Source organism: Ovis aries, chromosome 9, assembly GCF_016772045.2.
Source record: "Ovis aries strain OAR_USU_Benz2616 breed Rambouillet chromosome 9, ARS-UI_Ramb_v3.0, whole genome shotgun sequence".
NCBI classification, from domain to species: Eukaryota; Metazoa; Chordata; class Mammalia; order Artiodactyla; family Bovidae; genus Ovis; species Ovis aries.
In genome coordinates this window covers 2,483,292-2,507,720 of record NC_056062.1, presented here as the reverse complement: position 1 = coordinate 2,507,720, position 24,429 = coordinate 2,483,292, and the positions used below count along the sequence as shown (strand labels likewise).

General features: G+C 43.3%; 2 long non-coding RNA genes across 3 annotated transcripts; one reads left to right on the top strand and one right to left on the bottom strand.

Annotated features, from left to right (window-relative positions):
• Positions 1–121: 121 nt before the first annotated feature.
• LOC105610370 (uncharacterized) lies at positions 122–11,306 on the top strand. Of its 2 annotated transcripts, none has more exons than XR_009601686.1 (4): positions 122–203; positions 6,377–7,645; positions 8,661–9,271; positions 10,719–11,306. It is a non-coding gene; the product is annotated as an uncharacterized LOC105610370 (long non-coding RNA). The 2 variants fall into 2 exon arrangements; XR_003590364.3 differs by having other exon boundaries at positions 122–288.
• A 2,552-nt stretch (positions 11,307–13,858) lies between these two features.
• LOC132660268 (uncharacterized) lies at positions 13,859–19,130 on the bottom strand. The gene is made up of 3 exons (XR_009601687.1): positions 18,771–19,130; positions 17,083–17,294; positions 13,859–16,642 (listed from the first exon to the last, which is right to left on the bottom strand). It is a non-coding gene; the product is annotated as an uncharacterized LOC132660268 (long non-coding RNA).
• Positions 19,131–24,429: the final 5,299 nt, after the last annotated feature.

The following is a 24,429-nucleotide window of genomic DNA, read 5'->3' as shown; positions in this document are numbered from 1 at the left end:
GCCAGTTATTGCTAAGGAAACCACTTCCTCAGTATTCACAGATTCAGCATGTCTGCAGTTTTGGCTTCCATACAGATTACATTTTGGTGCCACATTAAGAAACAAGGGTGGAGAGTATTTTAAGAAGTCAACTCAACTATGACATGTTCACAGAACAATAAGTGGAGCCTTCTCAGATGCCTTTCTTTTCAGAAGCACTCTAGGTAAGCCTGGGTGAAACTTCCAGGATCTGACAGGATGTTTGAGGTTCAAGGAGCATGCCTGTGATGGCTAAAAAACAAATGAGAAGTGAGTACAGCTCTGTTGTGTTTTCTGATTGGCAAGGGCTCTGAATTATCTCCTACTTGTAGTTGTGGACAAAGAAACACGAGAAGAATTACCATGTTCTAGGACTGAGTGTTCCTTTCCAATTCAAATGGCAATAAGAAATAAAAATGGTTAGTCTTCCAGAGTTAGATTATATAACTTGTCTCCTCTGTTTCTTTGTTTTTGCTTTGTTTTGCTTTCCTTTTTGTCTTTTAAGGAAAAAAATGGATAAGATGAAGGGACATTTTTAGAATGACTGGGGCTATCAGTGGAACTTATTGCAAATAACAGCTGAACTCAGAAGTGGCTATTTTTGCTCTAGGGGATTTTAACTATTTGGTGACCTCTTTGCTTTTATTTACATTTCTATTTTTAACCCAAAAAGATCTTGTGTAAGCTACCTCTTTGTTTATCATAGACATCCAACTATTTTTAATCCTCTCTGCTGCTAAGAATAATAATTAGGAGCCAGAAGATCACAAATCTTAGATGTCTGGGTTCCATCTGTTTGAATATTCCAAGTTGCTCTTCTAGTACTATGATTTACAGTTTTATCTTCTGTCATTTAGTTTTCAACCTTATTCAAGAATTATAGGTTCAAAACTCGACTGCATTGTTATTAAGATCAATCTGCAAACAGCTACCCTGTAGTGAACTTATAGTGGAAGCTAAATGGAATGGCAGCAACTATGAAAGGAGCAACTCTCAGTTATAGTAAAGCATAGTATGAGCTGAGCATTTGAGAATTTTCATACTGGAAAACGATAGACTTATATCAGGTGAATACCTTAACATTTTTAAATATGTTGCTTTTGAAATCACACATTTAATTCTTTTTTAACATCTAAGAAAGATAAATATTTTTGGATTGAGAGAAAAATACACAGAGAGATGTTTATTGAGTTATTTATTGATAACCATCTATGCACACTCTCCAGAAATTCCTCTAAAGCTCTGTCAACTATAAATTGGCCCTTGCCATGAACACTTGCCCTCTACCTCTACAAGGATTAAATCATGTGCTGCTGCAGCTGCTGATTTTCAACACCCCATGAAAGGAGCTCAGGATGGAGAGCAGGAGTGAGGCTCCGGGTTGTGGGAAAAACTGGCAGGAGAAGTCTTCAGATAGCTTGATATTTTTAGGAGCCGATTTCATTGGCTCAATTCTTGTATCTCCTCTTATCTAGAAAAGCACTAAAATCCTTTATGGTGATGACTGTTCCTTATGACTGGCAGAAAGCTTCAGATTGTTAGAAACCTTCTGGAAAAATATGTGGTTGATTGCATGTACTCCTCATTCACTGAAATCACACATATACTGAGATTTCTGGCTGCCTCTTTGAAACAGTTTCTCAGAGCTATCTGAGGTGCTGTCTCCCAGGCTTCAGTCCTCACTTTACCCCCAAATAAAACTTACCTGGCAACTCTCATATTGAGCATTTTTTTAAGTTGACACCCTTTATCTTCACATGAACTAAGGCTCAGAGAGTTTAAGGGAATGCTCAAGTTCACTCACATAGTAAGCAGCAAGGCTAAAAACCCTTGGTCTGTGTCCAGGGTCGGAGCTCCTACTACTAGTGAACTGAAATGAAATACGAAAGTGCTAGTTTCTCAGTCATGTCAACTCTTCATGACCTCATGGACTGTAGTCCACCAGGCTCCTCTGTCCATAGCATTCTCCGGACAAGAATACTGGAGTGGCTAGTCATTCCCTTCTCCAGGGGATCTTCCTGACCCCGGGATCAAATCCTGATCTCTTGCATTGCAAGCAGATTCTTTACTATCTGAACCACCAGGGAAGCCCCCTTACTGCTAGCATAGATGTTTACAGAGAGAAAGCCCTTGACATGGACTCATTTGAGTGGCCAAAAGGTTAAAGTAAGGAAAAGACCGCACTCTTCTAACCCAGCAAGTGTCTGTGTAGAGCGCATGTCTGGTTCTTTGGAACTTAAAGTCCAGATACTACCATCTTTGGGGTAGGATGAGGGGCATTGCCAGCCTCATCATCCAGGAAAGGAGACCTTGTGGGAGAGAAAGAAGGGAGCTTGGAGCAGCAGACTCATGAGATTAGTGACCTGGAGACTCAGTGTGTCTTTGGGTATTGGGTTCAACCCCCATTCCTGCCTCCAGGGACAGACTAGGAATTTGTAAATTATCCCACTCATGCTGGGGGCAACAAATTGAGGAAGGTTGGCTTTGTTCAACTGGAAAAACAAGTTTCATGCTCTGCCTTCCATCTGGTTCCCTCAGTGAAGTCACATTTGATGCTTGTTCTGTCCAAGAGATGCTCCAAGGCTCCTAAGGAAAAAGCGCTGCAGCTGGTGTGTTGAAATAACTTTCAGGCCTGGTAGGCGGGGGCATGTCAGCAAACTGAAACTTAGGTCACTTTCCCTGCAAATGCTCTGCTAGACCAGAAATGCAGGACACCCAGGCAGCTGATCCCAAACGCCAAGCCTTCCAATTGCAAGTGAGTTGGCATCTGCGGCCCCGGCCAATTATTTACTCTTCCTTGTTTGTTAAACTTATAAAAGCTTCCTGCCTTCCACTTCATTCTTCTACAGAGGAAGTTGTAGCTTCATAAAGTGTTCAAGTTCGTTTGTATCACCCAAATTGTCTTTAATCATTTCTTTTAATAGTTTGGATCTAACCTTAAAGGGAAATAGGGCTTTCCCCTAGCTTCTCACTCTTTGGGCCAAAGGGTAAGATTTAACCAAAGGTTTGGGGTGAATCTGTTGGGAGGACTAAAGCTTCAAGGTCGGATAACGTCAGGCCATGAAGAGATCCTTCTTTCATGCCCAAGTGAGAAAAATCAGTCTCTTTCTCTCTCCCTCCCTCTTTTTATTTCCTTCCATTCTTCTTTTCTTTTTTCCTTAGAAGGCACTGTCTCAAAGCATCTCCAAAATATCCCTCCCACTCTTCCTATCACAACTCCAGGCAGTCACCATCCTGTGTTACAGTACTGATGGCCACAATTAAATGCAAATATTAACAAAGCACCTGGATGGAGACCAAGCCCAACTTGGTGAAATGGCAGCAGCCTCATCCAGCTGCTGAAGCCAAGTCTTGGAGTTATTCTTGATTCTCTCATTTCTTCGTTCAATTGAACATTTGGAGATGCCAAAATCCATATGAAAACATCCCAAACCTGCCTTCTTCTCTATATCACTGTGAGCTTGTACCTTCTCAGCTGTCCCCGTACTATCTCCTCTTAACTCTTCCACGTGTCAGTTAGGGGGAGGTTTTTGCAGCTTCATAAGAGAACATAACTTCTGTTTAAACTCCTCTTTTGCCTTTGCACTGTGTTTAAAATAAACCCTAAACCTCTACATGTGGGCGAAGTCACTTCAGTCATGTCAGACCCTCTGTGACCCTGTGGACTGTAACCCACCAGGCTCCTCTGTCCATGGGATTCTCCAGGCAAGAATAATGGAGTGGGTTGCCATTTCCTTCCCCAGGGGATCTTCCCAACCCAGGGATCAAACTCCCATCTCTTAATGCTCCTACACTGGCAGGCAGGTTCTTTACTACTAGCGCTACTTGGGAAACCGTTACGGTGACTTGTAAAGCCACACGTGATCTGAAACTGCCCACCCTTGAACGTTTCCTTCCACTACTGTTCCTTCAACTGCCCAGTTCAGCCCTGGCTCTGGACTTTCAAAGTTTCCCCAGATACATCCAGTTCCTCCCACTCACAGGCCTTATCACACTTTGTTTTCCTTCCTTGTCTTCAGGCGGCTGGCTCCCTGCCATTCTGATTTTACTTTCCATGTCATCAGTTTAGAGAAGATTTCTCCAACCTCCCTGCTAAAGTGGCTGAGTTTTAGTGGGAGGTTGCACCATGCTGGAAGGTGGGCTTCAGGAAAGCAGGCCCTTCTCTGCCCCAGTCATTATGTTGTACCCACAGCTTACAAATGTATGAACAGTCCTGGGAGGGGCTCATTGGGTCTGATGAAATGAGAAAGAAGCCCTTGTTATTAGCTGTTATTATTAAGGTCAACTCAGATTACCATGCCCCCTAAGCTGAACTCTGGGGAGGCCAAGGGCAGGGGGTGGGGGTTGCAGAGAATTGAATCAAACTCCTTCTGGTCCACAATTAGTGTGGCCCGAAAGAGTGACACCTGATGCGGGTATTGATTTAAGAATTCTGATGTGATTGTTTCTACCTTAGAACTTACCATGACTCAACTATAGCTGTTAACTCAATGTTTACACTGACCAGTCAGGATTGGTCAGGTTAGGGAGGGGTCAAAACACACAACCCCCAAATGTCTCAGGGACTTGAAATAATCAAAACTGATTTTTTGGTGTGTGATATATGCGTTCATCATTTCTGCTTCTTGTAGGGCCTCAGGGACCAAACCAGATGGAGGACTCATGATTTGGAAGTTGGGGCAGCTGAAACAGAGGGAGATGAGGATGAGTTGTCTCCATCAGATGTGACATAGGTCACCTTACACCAATTTTATGAGGACATAAACATTCAGACCATAGCACAGAGGTAGGAAGTTGGAGGGCAGAATTTGAGAGAGGTTGGGATGATCACCCCCATCCTGAAGCTCCATCCCTGACCTTGTTGTTTTCCTTGCGGGGGTTCCTAGCTCTGTGGCCCTGGGTTCTGTCTTGAAACCTTTCCTCTGTGGCTTCAGACCCCACCAGGATCTTGCCAGGGGAACCCTTCTTCAGTCCTTTGGGCCTTGGCTTGGTGTAGGTTTCCTGTTGCTACTGATCTCTAAGAACCTCATCATCCCTAACTGATATCTTTACTCTTGTGTTGACATAAACCACCTCCTTGTCTGTTCCCTGTAGTTAAAGGCTTTGTGTCTTTCATTTGCTCCCTGACAAACTGAGTAATACATCATCTGACCTGTAGGGTTCCAAACAGCTGTACGCATCCTCACCCACCATTCTTTCCTTCACATATTTCTTAGATGTGCCTAATTTCTCAGCTCTCTTACTCCTATTCCTTTCTCTTTCTGTTCACTCTATCGACTGACAAAAGCACAGTGTGAGAGTTGTGAGTTAAGGTTTTGGGGGGACAAAATGAAGGCTATATGTAGCTTGGGAGACAACATTTCAGATGGCTCTGAGAAATTGCTTCAAAGAGGCAGGGGGGAAGGTCAGGATATATGCAATTTTGGTGAAGGGGGAGTACATGCAATCAACCACATATTTTTGCAGAAGATTCCTGGTAGTCACAAGGAACAGTCGTCACCATGAAGAATTTTAGGGCATTTCTAGATATGAGACGATACAAGAATTGGACTCATAAAATCAGTTCCTGAAAATATCTATCTACAAACCTGTTCTGCCAGTTTTCCCCAGAGCACAGAGTGCCTCATTTCCGCTCTCCACCCTGAAATCCTTTCGGAGGGTGTTGAAGGTCAGCAGCTACAGCAGCGCATGATGGCAAGTACTAGTTTGTAGGTGACAACTGTTAGAACTTTGGGATGTCTGATAGCTGGTCCAGTTGAGAGTATTTCCTGGTTTTTATGGAAACACCTTGTTTCATTCAGCAGCATGCTGGCCATGTTCTCTGTGTTAGTTGGCTAGGACTTCTATAGCCGCACACTTGAGACTGGGGGGCTTAAGGACAGAACTTTATTCCTGCACTATCTGGAGGCTGGACGCCTTGGTCAAGGTGCCTCAGGTGTGGCTTCTCCTTTGGCCTCTGTCCTTGGCTCAGGAGGCTGCCTTCTCACTGTGTCCTCCCCTGGCCTCTTCCCTCAGCACCCTTGGCTTCTGCATCTTCCTCTTCTTATAAGGACACTAATTTTACTGGATGAGGGCCCCACCCTAACAGCCTCATTTTAGCCTATCACCTTTCAAAGCTCCAGTGTAAACTAGGGTTGAATTGGTTTTGAGGTTCTTGGAGTTGAGAACTTTAGCACATGAATGTGGGTTGGGGCAAAATCCAGCTCACTAGATACACTACTGCTACAGGCAGAATCTTAATTGACTTTTGTGCTTCAAAGCTTTTAGCTTCATCTTTCACCTGCTGGAGTGAGGAAGCTGTGTCTTCTAACACTGAAGGTTCCCAGATTTCTGAACAATTCCTGCCTCTCTTTTACAGTGGTTTGTGAATGGCTTGATTGTTTTCAAGATCTCTTTCTATGGTGCCCTGTGAAAGACCTCCAATTGGTAATCTATACATCCCACTAATATTGCTTCTAATGTGAAGAAGGCTGAGCGCCGAAGAATTGATACATTTGAACTGTGGTGTTGGAGAAGACTCTTGAGGGTCCCTTGGACTGCAAGGAGATCCAACCAGTCCATTCTGAAGGAGATCAACCCTGAGATTTCTTTGGAAGGGATGATGGATGCTAAAGCTGAAGCTCCAGTACTTTGGACACCTCATGTGAAGAGTTGACTCATTGGAAAGACTCTGATGCTGGGAGGGATTGGGGGCAGGAGGAGAAGGGGACAACCCAGGATGAGATGGCTGGATGGCATCATGGACTCGATGGACGTGAATCTGAGTGAACTCCGGGAGATGGTGATGGACAAGGAAGCCTGGCGTGCTGCGATTCATGGAGTCGCAAAGAGTCGGACACAACTGAGCGGCTGAACTGAACTGAACTGAACTGAATCTTTTTCTCTAGAACTACTTTTTCTGTCTATCATGTTTTTACCAGTAACAGTTTTACCAAAATTTTGGGAAAACATAGCAAAGTACATCAAATCAGTCAATCCTAAAGGAAATCAACCGTGAATGTTCTTTGGAAGGATTGATCTTGAAGCTGAAGCTCCAATATTTTGGCCACCTGATGCAAAGAGCCGGTTCACTGGAAAAGACCCTGAAGCTGGGAAATATTGAGGGAAAGAAGAGAAGGGGGTGACAGAGGATGAGATGGTTGGATGGTATCACCAACTCAATGGACATGAGTTTGAGCAAACTCCAGGAGATAGTGAAGAACAGAGAATCCTGGAGAGCTGCGGTCCATGGTTCACAAAGATTCAGACACAACTTAGTGACTGAACAACAACAAAAATTCCGATTACATGGATGACCAGTGTTCTGGACCCAGAGGCGTGTTGTCCATCATCCAGCCCTTGGCCATGCCATCTATTTTAGGCTTATCAGCTATGGTAGCACTCTATGTCAGGGCTCCGATGTCAGTACTTGCCAAAACAGACCAATTTTACCTCAAAATCTTCGTATTCACTTCTGCTTACGCTGCCTGTCTGCCTGTTTGATATTTGGAACCTAGTGGGCACTCAGGAATCCTCATTGACGGAGTGACCACCCTCTTGTCATGCCAGGAGGATAAGAGAGCCCTTGGCCCTTGAAGCCTCTTCTCATATATGGTACGGATCACTTTTTAATGCTTCATTGACCAAGGTATGTCAAATGAGTGCTTTTTGAACTTTAAGGGGGCAGGAAATGACTGTCCTATCTCATGCTTGGAAAGAGAAGCAGAAATTCTTGGTGAACAGCTCTCATGGTTACTATTCAGTGTCAGCTCAAGAGCTGGGATTTAGTTCTGGGAGTTAACAAACTACTTGGGGGAAAAAGAGCAATTGGGGATTATCTGTGGCAAAAATTGTGGGTCCTTGATGCTACTAGTGTTTTCTGATCACCTTGCCACAATTTCCTCCAACATATGTGTGTGCGTGCACACACACACACACACACACACACACACACACACAATAGCCACTCCCTTCTCTAATGCCACAGAATTACACAGTCAAATTCTCTAGTGGCAGCTGGCTGTCATGTGTCATTTGGTAATATCCATACCTTCTCTTTCTTGCTGTAAATGACGTCTGCAGAGGCTGTGTTAAGAAAGTCAGGTGCAACCTCTTTGGCATTATGGTGCTTGCGATACACATGATATGTACCTCATTCCCTTCACAATGCATTTGAAAATGAAGTCATATTTAAGTCTGTCATTTCTATAAAGCAAGAAAGATAGTTACTGTCATGTGCTGCCAAGCAGACTGGCAGATGCCACTAACAAATGGTAAAGCATCCTCCTCTGCTTCATTATTTCCATAAAAACAAACTCTTTTGGTTATCATTTCTGAAATAGAATATGAAGCTAATTCTAAGTGACAAAAGAAAAAATACAGTAGCTGTCAAATCCCAATGCAGTGTGTTTCTAGAAGTTTGTGAATAAGTGAAGTGAATCACAGTTCCTCACATTCGGAAGAGGACTGATAATCCGAGGTACCCATTAAAGTGGTTTCCAGCCTGAAGTAGACAGGGATCACTAACAATGCGTTGAACAGTGGAACCAGGGAGGAAGCACCCAGTGGGAAATGTGCGCGCAGTTAGGTGGTTTTGATTTGATATAGCCTTTTCTCAGAAGCTATGCTGAGAATAAATTATTTTGTTTCAAATTTCTCTCCAGTGAATCCATCCATCTTTTCTGAGGCCAACTGATTTTTTCTAAAATACAAGTCTGATCATGTCATCAGTGAATCAGCTCTGGGACCAAGTTACCATCAGGAAAGAGTCTGCCCCATGGCCCCTGAGCCTGCAGTCATGACCTCTCTAAGCCAGTCACCCAGGGGATGCCACTCACATATACTCATGCCACTCACCCCCACGCCCTTCTGACTGCTGCTTGGCAGTGTCAAAGCTACACTCAAATTGCCTCCGCTGCCAATTCCCATGTGTTTGTTCTCCATCCAAGCCCCAGACACCTTACCTCCCAGCCTTTTCCAGCCTCGCTCTTCTGCTCTAGCTGCATGGATATTTCCTGACTGCATTTTTTTTTTCTGTTAAAATTTGCTCTGAGCTCTGTCTTGGCAAGCTCTGACTGCCACTCGCTTCCTGGCTGCTGACTCACTGATCTGCTCTGTCCTTTGCTGTGGGGGACCCTCTGGATTCTTGACCATGTGGCCTTCTGCCTCACTGGGACTCCTGGCACCAGGATATCTTCAGTTCTGACTCAACCAGACACTTTCCTCATTTTTCAGAGCTCCTTTACTGGTGTACTGCTTTACTCGACAATCCTAGGTAAGTCATGTGGGCTTCCCTGGTGGCTCAGCTGGTAAAGAATCTGCCATGTGGGAGACCTAGGTTAAATTCCTGGGTTGGGAGGATCTCCTGGAGGAGGGAATGACCACGCACTCCAGTATTCTTGCCTGAAGAATCCCACGGACAGAGGAGCCTGGCGGGCTACAGTCCATGGGATCACAAAGAGTCGGACACGACCGATGTGACTTAGCATGCAAGTTGCCCTTATGGCTGGTGAATGAGGAAACTAACTGACATGCTCCAGTTTTTCATCCAACAAGTGGTGCTTAATAAGAGGTGAGATTGGAACTCAGGTCCCCCAAAGCCCAAGGCCTCAGCCTCTAAGCTGTGCAGCTGGAAGACATGTGCCTTTTCACAGGTGCTTTAGGTAGGGGATGAAGGTGGCAAGGCTGTTACTTTGGTGTTCTTGTACAAATGAAAGCAGATAAGAATTTTACAGCTGGAGACAGATTGGTTTGGGGATCACAGATCAAAGTGTGTGCCTGCATGCTTAGTCTCTCAGTCATGTCCTATTCTATGTGACCCTATGGACTGTAGAATGCCCTGCTCCTCTGTTCATGAGATTCTCCAAGCAAGAATACTGGAGTGGGTTGCCATTTCCTCCTCCAGGGAATCTTCCCAGCCCAGGGATTGAACCAGCATCCCTTGCATTAGCAGGGGGATACTATTACCACTGTGCCATCCGGGCTTCCTAAATATTTCCAAGTAAAGTAGTCCTACTCCACTTGGGTATAGAGCCACTTTGACCTCAAGCAGAAGTCAACATTTTGTCTGCAAATAGTCAAAAGTAAGTATTTTAGGCATTACGGGCCACATATGGTCTGTTGCATATTCATTAAAAAAAAATAAACCATTAAATATGTAAAAGCATTCTTAGCTCGGAGGTCCTATAAAAACAGGCTATGAGTCACATTTGTCCCAGTTTGTTACCATTGACTGACATCAAGGTGGCCCTCAAAGACTATGCCTTAATCTGAGGAAGGTCCTCCATGGGGTTCCAAGTGGGAATTTAACCCTCATGTTCTAAAGCACCCATTGTACCATTGTATGATGTGAATCAGCTGCTCTTAGAAAGGTACTTGTTATATTAGGAGAACTGAGTACTCATTCAAAACCTTTTTGTGTTCTGAGGTTCAGCTGACAAGCTCTGGCTGGTAGCACAGGCAATCACACACTTATTCACTGAGCAGTCATTAACCAGGCACTAACTATGTGCTCAGTGTTGTGTTGTGTGATGTGACAGCTGAGATGAGTGAGATACAGATTTTCCCTCAAAAACATCACCCTGAGTAGACTACAGGAGATGCTGAAAATGATTTCTGAAGTCATGCTCAGGCAGAAACAATGTGATGATCCTAGTAAGTATTCCATTTTCATAAGTGTGACATCTTTGCCGTAAAATGAGAGCGCTTGTTTTTCTCCACAGGACTGTGATTTGTGCTGTGCAGACCTGCTGACATTTTGTGGGATCACAAAGAGTCAGACACAACTTAGCAACTGAGCAACAACAAAAGCTATGGACAGTTGTCTGAGAAATAAAATGACCCCATGGCAGTACCCATCCACACACAGACTTGGGCGAGAATCAGTCCTTGCCCACCACTAACTATGAAACTTTGGGCAATTACTGATTTTGCTTTTGGCCATGCCATGCAGCACGCATGATCTTCCCTGACCAGGGATCGAACCCAAGACCTCTGCATTGGAAGCATGGAGCTTTTAACCACTGGACCACTGGGGAATTCCTCAGTCTTTCTGAGATCCTTTTCACCATAAGATGGAGAAGATCTAAGACCCACTTCAGTAAACAATGGTGTAAATTTACATGGAAAAAAAAATCACTTAAAGCCTTTAGGGGTGATACTTTATATGTAGCAAAAGCTCAACAGAATGCATTATAATGCTATTTTTGGATTATGTCCCATGGTTTCAGGGGTGTCATAAATAAGTTCTTAACCTCGTTAAAGTCAGATCCATGTATATGTGAATATTAAGTGTGCCCTCAGAAAAGAAACACCTGCAGTTTTGTCTCATTGCTTTGGACTCCTCAGAGCACTGGATGGAGCTATGGAGGGTCAAACATACCTGATTAGAGAATCTACAAATCCTGGATAGGTGCCATATTTAGAGGGATGGTGTGACTTCTCAGTACAATAAACTGGCTGGAGGAAGACGGGGAAGGGGGAGAGGAGCATCACTTCAGCACAGTCCTGACTTTAACTTGAGAGATTCTTCATGCAGAGAAATTTCTCTCATTCTTCTGGATTCCGAAGTAAGAAATAACACAATCAAGCCTTAGTGAGCACTTGTTTTGTGCCAGGCTCTGATCACTTCATCCTTGCACAGCCCTATGAGAATGGGGATATTATATCACTCACATTTTAGATAAAGGACAACTGAAAGCACAGACTGTCCCCGTAACTTGCCCAAGGTCATATATGGCTGGGGCAATGGTAGTCTGATTTAAATCTAGGTACGTTTACTTCAGCCCTTATTTCCAATACCCTACTACAGGGCTGCATAGTAGAAAGAGTTTGTGAGTCACATATGCAAATAAAATGCTTTCCTAGTCACATTTCAACAGAGAAAACAGATACCATGAAGTTTATTGTGCCGAACAGAAAAGTGATTCAGTCATATATATACGTGTGTGTGTGTGTGTGTGTGTGTGTGTGTGTATTAGGCTTCCCAGGTGGCACTAGTGGTAAAAAATCTGCCTGCTAATCAGTTCAGAGGAGTTCAGTCATTCAATTGTGTCCAACTCTTTGCGGTCCCATGGACTGCAGCATGCCAGTCTTCCCGGTCCTTCACCATCTCCCAGAGCTTATGCAAACTCATATCCATGAAGGCAGTGATGCCATCCCACCATCTCATCCTCTGTTGTTCCCTCCTCTGCCTGCTTTCAGTCATTCTCAGCATAAGGGTCCTTGCCAATGAGTCAGTTGCTCTCATCAGGTGGCCAAAGTATTAGAGTTTCAGCTTCAGCATCGGTCCTTCCAATGAATATTCAGGACTGATTTCCTTTAGGATGGACTGGTTGGATCTCCTTGAAGTCCAAGGGACTGTCAAGAGACTTCTCCAACACCACAGTTCAAAAGCATCAATTGTTCGGCGCTCAGCTTTCCTTGTAGTCCAACTCTCACATCTGTACATGACTACTGGAAAAACCATAGCTTTGGCTAGATGGACCTTTGTTGGCAAAGTAATGTCTCTGGTTTTTAATATGCTGCGTAAGTTGATCATAGCTTTTCTTCTAAGGAGAAAGCGTCTTTTAATTTCATGGCTGCAATCACCGTCTGCAGTGATTTTGGAGCCCGGAAAAATAAAATCTGGCACTGTTTCCCCATCTATTTGCCATGAAGTGATGGGACCAGATGCCATGATCATCGTTTTCTGAGTGTTGAGTTTTAAGCCAGCTTTTCACTCTCCTTTTTCACTTTCATCAAGAGGCTCTTAGTTCTTCGCTTTCTGCCATAAGGGTGGTGTGATCTGCATATCTGAGATTATTGATTTTTCTCCTGGCAGTCTTGATTCCAGCTTGTGCTTCCTCCAGCCCAGCATTTCTCATGATGTACTCTGCATATAAGTTAAATAAGCAGGGTGACAATATACAGTCTTGACATACTCCTTTCCCAGTTTGGAACCAGTCTGCTGTTCCATGTTTGGTTTTAACTGTTGTGTCTTGAGCTGCATACAGACTTCTCAGGAGGCAGGTCAGGTGGTCTGGTATTCCCATCTCTTTAAGAATTTTCCAGTTTGTTGTGATCTACACAGTCAAAGGCTTTGGCATATTCAATAAAGCTGAAGTAGATGTTTTTCTGGAACTCTCTTGCTTTTTCAATGATCTAGCAGATGTTGGCAATTTGATCTCTGGTTTCTTTGCCTTTGCTAAATCCAGCTTGAACATCTGGAAGTTCACGGTTCATGTACTGTTGAAGCCTGGCTTGGAGAATTTTGAGCACTACTTTACTAACATGTGAGATGAGTACAATTGTATGGTAGTTTGAACATTCTTTGGCACTGCCTTTCTTCGGCATTGGAATGAAAACTGACCTTTTCCAGTCCTGTGGCCACTACTGAGTTTTCCAAATTTGCTGGCATTTGAATGCAGCACTTTCACGGCATCATCTTTTAGGACTTGCAATTGCTCCGCTGGCATTCCATCACCTCCACTCGCTTTGTTCATAAGATGCTTCCTAAGGCCCACTTGACTTCACCTTCTGCGATGTCTGTCTCTAGGTGAGTGATCACACTATCTTGATTATCTGGGTCATAAAGACTTTTTTGATATGGTTTTTCTGTGTGTTCTTGCCACCTCTTCTTAATATCTCCTGCTTCTGTTATAGTCATACCATTTTTGTCTTTATTGTGCCCACATTTGCATGAAATATTCCCTTGGTATCTCTAATTTTCTTGAAGAGATCTCTAGTCTTTCCTAATCTATTCGTTTCCTCTATTTCTTTGCGTTGATCACTAAGGAAGGCAGTGATCTCTCCTTGCTGTTCTTTGGAACTCTGCATTCAGATGGCTCTATCCTTCCTTTTCCTTTGCCTTTCACTTCTCTTCTTTTCTCAACTATCTGTAAGACCTCCTCAGACACTCATTTTCCCTTTTTGCATTTCTTTTTCTTGAGGATGGTCTTGATTGCTGCCTCATGTATTGTCACGAACCTCTGTCCATTCCTCTTCAGGCACTCTATCATATCAATTCCCTTGAATCTATTTATTAGGGATTTGATTTAGGTCATATCTGAATGGTCTAATGGTTTTCCCTACTTTCTTCAATTGAAGTTTGAATGTCACAATAAGGAGTTAAAGTCTGAGTTACAGTCATTTCCTGGTCTTGTTTTTGCTGACTGTATAGAGCTTCTCCATCTTCAGCTACAAAGAATATAATCAATCTGATTTCAGTATGACCATCTGGTGATGTCCATGTGTAGAGTCTTCTCTTATGTTATTGGAAGAGCTTGCTTGCTATGACCAGTGCATTCTCTTGGCAAAACTCTATTAGCCTTTGCTCTGCTTCATTCCACACTCCAAGGCCGAACTTGCCTGTTACTACAGGTATCTCTTGACTTTCTATTTTTGCATCCTAGTCCCCTATGATGAAAAGGATATCTTTTTTGGGTGTTAATTCTAGAAGGTCTTGTAGGTCATCATAGACCCTTTCAAGTTCAATTTTTTCATCATTAGTGGTTGGGGCATAGACTTGGATTACTGTGATATTGAATGGTTTGCCTTGGAAATGAACAGAGATCATTCTGTCATTTTGAGATTGCATCCAAGTACTACATTTTGAACTCCTTTGTTGACTATGAGGGCTACTCCATTCCTTCTAAGAGATTCTTGAAATTAATTTTAATCATATGTTTAAGTTAACCATTCAATATGTAATCACAGAACATAGTTTTTTATCATATGTCCTGAGTGAGCACTTATGCACAACTCTATTAGGACCTTTCAAGTGGTCAGGAGCCACATGCAGCTGGTGGTATCCACAGCAGGAAGCACAACCCTGTATTCACTCAGCCAGAGTTACTGAACTCTGTATTTGTATCTCTATGTTTACATAATCTTTATTCCTTTTGCTTTGACATATTCACACTAGAAAGCTTCTGAGTACTGAAAGTGAAAATAAGTTATGAGAAAAAGGAATAAAGAAAGCCATGATAATAGGGCCATTGCTCGGCAATTTCTAACAACACCTAGGAAAGCTATGGTCCTTGGTGACTTCTGTCAGATTGCGCAAATATTTTGATTTCAACTGCATGCCCATTTAAGAACATAAGGCTCATTTATTATGTTTCCCCCTTGGCCAAGCAGAAATCTAAAAATACACTCTTAAGTTGTTAGGTTTGACCAAACTCTTTATATAAATATCCGTTTGCAGTTGTTGTTTTAGCAAAAGAAAAAGCCAATCTCCTGTCTTTGGGTTCTAAAAACTTTAGGAAACTGATTTTTCCCCTAAGCACTTCCTTCCTCTAAACCATGTACAGACTGAAAAAAAGGAAGTGAAAATCAGATTTTATTTTATTTTTTTTTCCTACAAGAGGACAGAAAAGACAGTCCCTCCCCAACATGACTGACATTCTTTTAACATTTCCCCTCCCACCACCAAATCCCAAATGATGATTAGAGGATGGAAAATTGGCCCCTTAATATAAAGCTTCACTCTGTAAACTAAACCCTGGGGAATGTTGGCCTCAGGAATCATATCTTATCTGATGGGTTTGGAAGGGCCTATGGGGAATCACCATGTCACATAGGTCCCTTTTGGTGTTTCAGGAAATCTTTTCCCAACATTGGAGAAACAGCAGAAAACAGTAGACAGTAAGTGCTTGTTCAATTAAAATTTTTTTAATTAAATGGAGTAAATTCAAGAAAAATTTCTGTAGATAAGTATAAAAGAAAAGCAGTTTACTATTTCCACAGACACTAATGGAAACACTTAGAAGATATAGTTTGAATAGGAAGAAATGACCTGTGGGACAAGAGTGATATAAAGACATGGTAGAAAAACCTGGAACTTAAAAGGGCAACTAACTCCCAGAAGTTCTTCCTTGACCCTGTCTTCATGTGAAAGCTTAATATGAATAAAATATGAAAACTAACTATAAAATAAAGATAAAATAATATGTAGAAGAATATTTATAACATTTTGTTCAAGGGGAAGATTTTAAGGTAGTAGATATGAAACTTGGAAACTTGGAAAACACAGTCTCCCTATATACATATATGTGCATTATATATGCAGTATTTAGTATATAGCTTATGCAAAACAATGAATTGGGAAAATTATATGCAATTAGAATACTATCAGAAGACATAACAAGTTGCTATTCCTAATATACAAATGGCCGTTAAAAGGAAAGGCAAGCTATAAATTTAAAAGAAAAATGACTACAAACATTTTCTTCCTCACTAGGGAATCAGAGGTACAAAGTATACAAAAATCAGATGAAAATTTTAATGCATCACTTAAGCAAAACAGCAAACAAAAAAGTAACATCATCCAACTACAGTGAAATAGGTCAGCCATCCAGCTGCTGGGGATGTGAATTGCTTGAATAAACAGAGTAGACTTCACAGTGATTTCTGGTGAATAATACCTAATAGCATTAATGTCAGCTGTCTGAGCTGAAAACATTTTAGCAAAGTATCTTTCAGAACTGTGTGTAGGGCAAAGTGAAGCCATATTGATTATTACAGTCATATGTCCTTCCGTGCATGCTCATTTGTGTCCAGCTCTTTGCAATCTCATGGACTCTAGCTGTCCAGGCTCCTTTGCCCTTGGGATTATCCAGACAGGAATACTGGAGTGGGGTGCCATTTCCATGCCAAGGTATATGTCCTTATAGAGAAAAACAAATATCATATGATATCACTTACATATAGAATCTAAAAAAACATACAAATGAACTTGCTTCCAAAACAGAAATAGACCTACAGATGTAGAAAGCCTAGGGGAAAGGTTTACCAAAGGGGAAAGGGTTAGGAGGGATAAATTATGAGTTTGGGATTAACATATATACACTGCTATGTATAGATAGATAAACAACAAGGGTCTACTGTATACCGCAGGGAACTATACTTGGGAAAAGTATCTGAAAAGGAGTATATATAAAGAATATGTATATACGTATGTGTGTATATATATATATAACTGTATCACTGTGTTGTACACTTGAAACTAACACATTGTAAATCAACTATATGCCAATAAAATCTGAAAAAAGGAGCAAAACAACTCTATGTCCTTATGCATTTTTATAAATATAAATCGATACTAACCAGCTGGATAATTTGCCTTATGATGTAACTTTCAATCGCCTGTGAGACTACTCTGCCGATGGAGCAGGAGCAGGAGGCACAGGGCTGGCTTTGGGCCAGAGCCGCTCAGGGTCTCCGTCTGTCTCCTCCGTCCCTTCCGCGCGGCAGTGGCTGGCAGACTGGGGCTGCTGACGGTACAGAAGAAGGAAGCTTCCTGACGCCATCAGCCTGGGCTGAGAGAGCAAAGGAAACCTTCACTGGATTACACTACTGATATGTGAGGGTCAATCTGGTCACTGTGTTCTAGCCTAACTAGACATTCAAAACCTAAGTGAAACAACAGTACAGATAGTACTTTTAGGGACTATAGAACTTACGTATTCTCTCTGGAGTCATGTGTATAAAACACACACACACATACACACACATATATGTATATGTCATCTTAAGGTCTCTTCCTTGACAAAAATTGTACAAATATTCTTCTACACATTCTTTTGATTTTGTCTGTATATTTAGTTTTTACATTCTACCCATATTAAATTTCATTGAAAGCAGTCAGATGCATAGGACACAAAATAGCATCCTCGATTGGATGAAATAGTATGAATAATTTGGAATTCATTTTTAGATCTTATATCACTTTAAGGTTGTTGCTGAGTAAATACATCATCACTCATCTGTAATTACACTTGCTAACCGAGTGCCAGGCAATGGTCCTGATAAGATGCTGCACCCACTTTAAATCTACTTCCTGTTGTGGTGGTGGCGACTGAGGCTTTGGAGGCAGCTGCACTGCTGAAATGACCACCCCTTCTGCCTTCCTGGGTAAGAAAAAGATCCCCATCAACAAGGACATTAAGGTACCCAAAGCCTGTTTGTTTACCATCAACAAGGAAAACCACACACTAGGAAACATCATTCAATCTCAGCTGCTGAAGGCCCCACAGGTGCTGTTTGCTGACCACAGAGTCCCTCGCCCCTTGCAGCACAAGACCATCTTCCATGTTCAGAGTGCCCTGGACTGCACCCCCAGGAGGCCCCCACCTGTGCCATCACAGACCTCACCAGGGAGCTCTCCCTGCTGGAGGAGCGAGTCTGAGTGGCCATCAAAGTTCAGCAAGGAGGAAATGAATGGTGGGGCTGCATCCAGCCCTTTTTCAGGCACCAGGTGGACAAGAACACTTTTCCTCACCCCTGGCACTGATGCATCCTATATGCAGAGTCTGTTTCATAAATTGTGGCTGAAGAGGACCCAGCTGTGGGTTGAAGCAGAGGTGACTTCAGAGCAAAGGACCATCAGTTCAGTGGAGGCAGAGGACCTGTTCTGAAGCCACTCTGGGGCCTTGTTTCAGAGTGGACTGGCCCAGAGACCCCAGATATCTCTCTGTGAGGGTTGTGGGAACAAACTTGTCTTGGACAAAAACTGGAAACCAGGGGCTGCCAGCCAGCATCTCAAGCAGAGGAGAGCTGAAAACCTATGTGCTTCCAGGAGTCTCTGCTCCAGAAGCTGCAGTTGCTGGGCTTGCCTGCCTCCCTCAGGGTGGGGACACCCAATGGTCCCACAAATAGCTTTCCCCAGGCTTCTTTGGCATAGTAGAGTTTCGTAAAAATAACAGTCAGCAATAAAAATCAATCAATCAATCTACTTCTCATACCTCTTCTGAACATCTTGTCCTGACCAATGCTCTATTCTTTGGAAGTCTTACCTGGTTTCATGTTCTTCCACTTTCTCCTTCACCTCTCCCATGGGATGTGGTCCTCAGGCATCACTTTTGGATCCCTTGATTACTGTTCTCAGACTGTGACCCATGGACGATTCAGCTTTTTCCGGCTCCAGCCTTGGACTAAGGGGCCTCGAGCCTCTGCACAGTGTGAAGCCTCTCACTGAGTCTCTTGGTGTATTTCCTTGGATACCACAGTCATTCAACCCCAAAAGCTCAGCAGTGGGATTGGGGAGAAGGTCAACACCCTAAGATGGAGAAAGCAACAGAGAGGGAAAGGCAACATCAGATCTCCTTCCGAGAGTAATAATCCAACATCAAAATACATTGTGGAAAATCTACAAATGCTTACACTGTTAAGCATGTTGAACTTTTTGTGGTTCCTGGATTCCCAAGTGAACAAAGCTTGAAAAGTTCCTGTTAATAAGTTCATTATTAACAAATAGGTAACTTTTAACTCAGAATACTTAATTTTACAGACTCGGTTAGATTGTGTGGAAGCCTCCCGCTGATCCTTTTGGATCCTGTTGGAAATCATTACTCCATGGAGGTATGTTTCTCTGGAGAGCTAAGATTAATTCTATTTCACTAATTTGTCTTTATGGAGAAACTATGTAATTTTTATCTTAGTGAAAATTAGCTGAAGTTGGACCAAAATAAATCCTAAATATTCGTCATCTAGAGAATTGTTACATGGATTATTTTTTCACCTGTGTAATGTAACCTCATGCAACTATTAAAATAAAAACTAGAAAGACAAGTTCGACATGTGGAAGATTAGCAGGAAATAATGGTATGAGAAAGAGCAGAACGTGGTGTTTCCTTTTCTAGAATCACACCCTGAATAGGGAATTCAGTTATGTAGCTATTTTGAATTCACGTTGATCAATGATTATTCTTCACGTTTGGATGGACTTTCAAAGGCAGGTGCTGTTGGGGGCTCTGTCTCCATGGGAACTTGAACAGCTTTCCCAGAGAGGCAGGAGTTGAACACAAGGAGTTCATGGTTGACCCCAATCCCCCAGCCTCGCAATAGACATGGAGAGAGGGAGAGGGAGAGGGTGCCGGGATGTATGTGGCCATTGGGAAGTTTACAAGACAGATAGAAGGTTTCAATGCAAACTCGGTGCAGAGGCACTGCTGAAAAGTTAGGGAGGGGATGGAGGTGGGCGTGGGAAGGCAAAAGTGGAGGTGATGGGGGGCTCCATTTTGAGCACTATATTTAGAAACTACCATTTGGTACTTACTTCAAGCACAACTTCTTCTTATAGCCTTTTCCTCCAGTAACCAAGCTCTTGTGCCAAATTTTTTGGAGTAAAATTGAAAACCAAAATTTAGTCAAAGAATGAGCTGAACAATTTGTGTGTAGGTTTATGTGCCTGTGTGCATGTGTACAGGGGTTATAATGTTAAGAAGGTTATTCTGTTTTGTGTTGGTATTTTTTTTTTACTATGTTGAAATACAGTTGCTTTACAATATATTAGTTTCTACTGTACAGCAAAGTGCATCAGTTACACGTATACACATACCTCTCTTTTTAAGATTTCCTTCCCTTTTAGGTCACCAGAGAGTACTGAGTAGATTACTTGTGCTATACAGTAGGTTCTCATTAGTTACCTGTTTTATAATATTAATACACAGTAGTGTATATAGGGGGCTTCCCAGGTGGCGATAGCAGTAAAGAAGCCGCCTGCTAATGCTGGAGACATAAGAGATGCAGGTTCAGTCCCTGGGTAGGGAAGATCTCCTGGAGGAGGGCTTAGCAATCCACTTCAGTATTCTTGCCTGGAGAGTTTCAAGGACAGAGGACTATGGTGGGCTATAGTCCATAGGGTCACAAAGAGTCAGACACAACTAAAGCAACTGAGCAGGCATGCACACAGTGTATATATGTCCAATCTCCGGATTCAATCCCACTTTCCTTCCCCTCTTGGTTTCCACAAGTTTGTTCTCCATGTCTGTGTCTCTGTTTCTGCTTTGCAAATAAGTTCATCTGTACCATTTTTCTGATCCACACGGAGTTATATTATACCATATTTGTTTTTCTCTTTTTGGTTTACTTCACTCTGTATGAGAGTCTCTTGGTCCATCCACATCTCTGCACTATTTCATTTCTACATCTTTGGACTTCCCAGGTGACTCAGTGATAAAGATTCCATTTACCAATGCAGGAGATACAGGAAACATGGGTCTGATCCCCGGGTCAGGAAGATCTCTTGGAGGAGGAAATGGAAACCCACTCCAGTATTCTTGCCTGGGAAATCTCAGAAACAGAAGAGCCTGGTGGGCTACAGTCCATGGGGTCACAAAGAGTCAGACATGACTTGGAAAACACACACACGCACGCACATCTGGGGTCACAAAGAGTCGGACGTGACTTGGAAAACACACACACGCACGCACATTCTTTATTCATTCTTCGGTTGGCGGATGTTTTGGATTTTTAATGATGTCAAGAGGAGGACTATTTTTCCTATTCAGAGCAGCAGTAGTTTGTGTAGAAAGTGAAAGTGAAAGTCGCTCAGTCACGTCTGACTCTGCAACACCGTAGACTCTGCAGTCCATGGAATTCTCCAGGCCAGAATACTGGAGTGGGTAGCCTTTCTTTTCTCCAGGGGATCTTCCCAGCCCAGGGATCGAACCCAGGTCTTGCGCATTATAGGCGGATTCTTTACCAGCTGAGCCACAAGGGAAGACCAAGAATACTGGAGTGGGTAGCCTTTCCCTTCTCCAGCGGATCTTCCTGACCCAGGAATAGAACCGAGGTCTCTTGCATTGCGGCGGATTCTTTACCAACTGAGCGATCAGGGAAGCCGGGTTTGTGAAGTGAGGCCAAATCACACTCATCACAGGGACCCTGTGTGTAGCCAGTGCAGATGTAATCAGACAGCAAAACACATGGTCCCTGAACTTGTCTCTCCTCTGCATCTTCACTGTCTGTATTCCCTCCATGAGGTCTCTTGAGGGAAACAGGAGCAATACAACCACTTACAATGTGTGTATAATATGCTGAATAGACTTTTCTCAAAGTCTATGAAAAACAGGAAGAGTACTTTGAAATTGGAGGCTGTGTGCTTCATTGATTAAAACCTTAGGCTTTAGAGCAAGACTGACTGGATTTGCCTCTTGATTGCCCTGCCTCTTGGTATATAACCTTCAGTGAATTCCATGAACCTTGTGCTTTAATTTCTTCATCTGTGAAATGTGGCTGTTTTGAGAATTAAATGAGCTAATATCTATAAGAGAATCAGCGCAGTTTCTGGCCCATGAAGTTTAATAAGGATGATGGTAATGATTATGATGATGGCAATGATCAGGGCTCAAAGCTGGGTTAAAGGAAGTCAGTTCATAATCTATATATATTTGAAAGAAAATCCTCAACAGTGGGATCTATGCATTCCTGTTGCTGCTGCTGCTGCTGCTAAGTCACTTCAGTCATGTCTGACTCTGTGTGACCTCATAGACAGCAGCCCAGCAGGCTCCTCTGTCCCTGGGATTCTCCAGGCAAGAACACTGGAGTGGGTTGCCATTTCCTTCTCCAATGCATGCAGGCAGGCTAAGTTGCTTCAGTAGTGTCCGACTCTGTGCAACCCCATGAACAGCAGCCCACCAGGCTCCTCTGTCCACTGAATTCTCTAGGCAAGAGTACTGGAGTGGGTTGCCATTTCCTTCTCCACTATGCATTCCTGGACCTCATTTACAGGTGGTACTACTGGCTGTATCACCTCCAGCAAACATCTCAAAACTCTTTGCCTTCTCTCACAGACACATTAGCTGTCAGGATGGGCAGTTCTGGGTATTATAACAGGATGCAGGGTTGGCATCACTCAGAAATCTACAGGTGTGTCACTATTCAGAGGGTGGCTCTCCTCTGTGCAGACACTTGGGAACCAAAGCTCCTTGTACGCTGTGTTCTGACAGCCTCTGAGGCATGACAGTTCTCTGCATGGAAGTGACAACAAGGAAGAGAAAGCAAGAAGGCAGCAGTTTTTAAAAGCTAAGGCCTGGAGGTAACACGGGACACCCATCATCTTTCCATTGGTCAGGCCAAGTCCCATGTTCCCAACTACACGTCAGTGCCTCCTCTGGACTGTGGTCCCCCAGAGACATCGGGGGAGAGCAGCATGCTCATAGATGGTGAGCTCTCCTTTCAAGAAAGGCAGAGAGACAGTGGCTGAATTGCAAGTAGGGCCCCAGGCATCTCATTCTTGACTCAACGCTTATAGAGGTGCAGGGCTGGCAGCGCCATCCTGGCATGAACCCCGGAACAGAAGGTTGATGTGTGTCCCCCAGAGTTAGGGGGCCAGACATGAGAACAAAGACTGAGGCTACTTCTCTCCTGTGGTTTCATCAGGCAGAAGCCTCACCAGAACAGCCAATTCATGCAGTGTGTGGCAACCCTGGCTTTGAATACACAGGAAGAAAATGGAGTCAGTCTTCCGATCTATTAGAGGGTTCACACAGGACCCCAAGGGTCTGAAAGGAGGTCTGTAAAGTCAGAGAAGATACAGAGGTCTTCAGGAAGCTGCTGGCCCACCCAAAGGATGCCCCAATCAAAGAAGTGTTTGGAGATAGTAATGCCTGGATGCAGTTAACACTCTTTGAAGGGACCCTTGGTCGAGGAGCAGGTCAAGAAGGAACTGAAGAGATTCTTTGAAAATTCACATACAACCTCTACTCAGAGGCCATCACGTTGGTGGAGACCCCAAGGAGTTGACTGGAGGATTATCTTCTCCCGTCAACAGGCAGCCAGCTGTGCCAGACCCCTACCACTTTCCTATTTCTTCCTACATGACAGCAGCATGCAGTCCCTTCACTTCATGGTAAATAGGTGGGGGAAAAATGGAAACAATACAAGACTTTACTTTTTTTGGCTCCAAAAAGGACTGGGACCACAGCCATGAAGTTAAAAGACACTGGAAGGAAAGCTTTGACAAACCTAGACACCATATTAAAAAGCAGAGGCATTACTTTGCTGACAAAAGCCTGTCTAGTCAAAGCTATGGCTTTTCCAGTGGTCATGTATGGATGTGAGAATTGGGCCATAAAAAAGTCTGAGCACTGAAGAATTGAAGCTTTTGAACTGTGATGTTGGAGAAGAGTCTTGAGAGTCCCTTGGACTGCAAGGAGATCCAACCAGTCAATCCGAAGGGGAATCAGTCCTGAATAACCATTGGAAGGACTGACACTGAAGCTGAAACTCCAATACTTTGGCCACTGATGTGAAGAGCTGAGTCATTGGAAAAGACCCTGATGCTGGGAAACATTGAAAGCAGGAGGAGAAGAAGGAAACAGAGGATGAGATGGTTGGACGGCATCATTGATTCAATGGAAATGAGTTTGAGCAAACCCCTGGAGACAGTGAAAGACAGGGAAGCCTGGGGTGCTGCAGTCCACGGGGTTGCAAAGAGTTGGGCATGACTAAATGATTGAATAACAGTATGACAGCTCACAGGAGGAGGGGTGGGGGAAAGAAGAGTGCAGACCATGCCTCTTAGGAAGTAGAGGTCCCAAAAGGTAAAGATTAAGACTGAACTGCCGGGAAGGGAAAATATGAGAGCAGAACTTAAAATGAGAAGCAGTGAATGATGCTATTCTAATATCTGAAAGGAAACTACAAGGTTTTCCAGAAATAAGAAGGGAC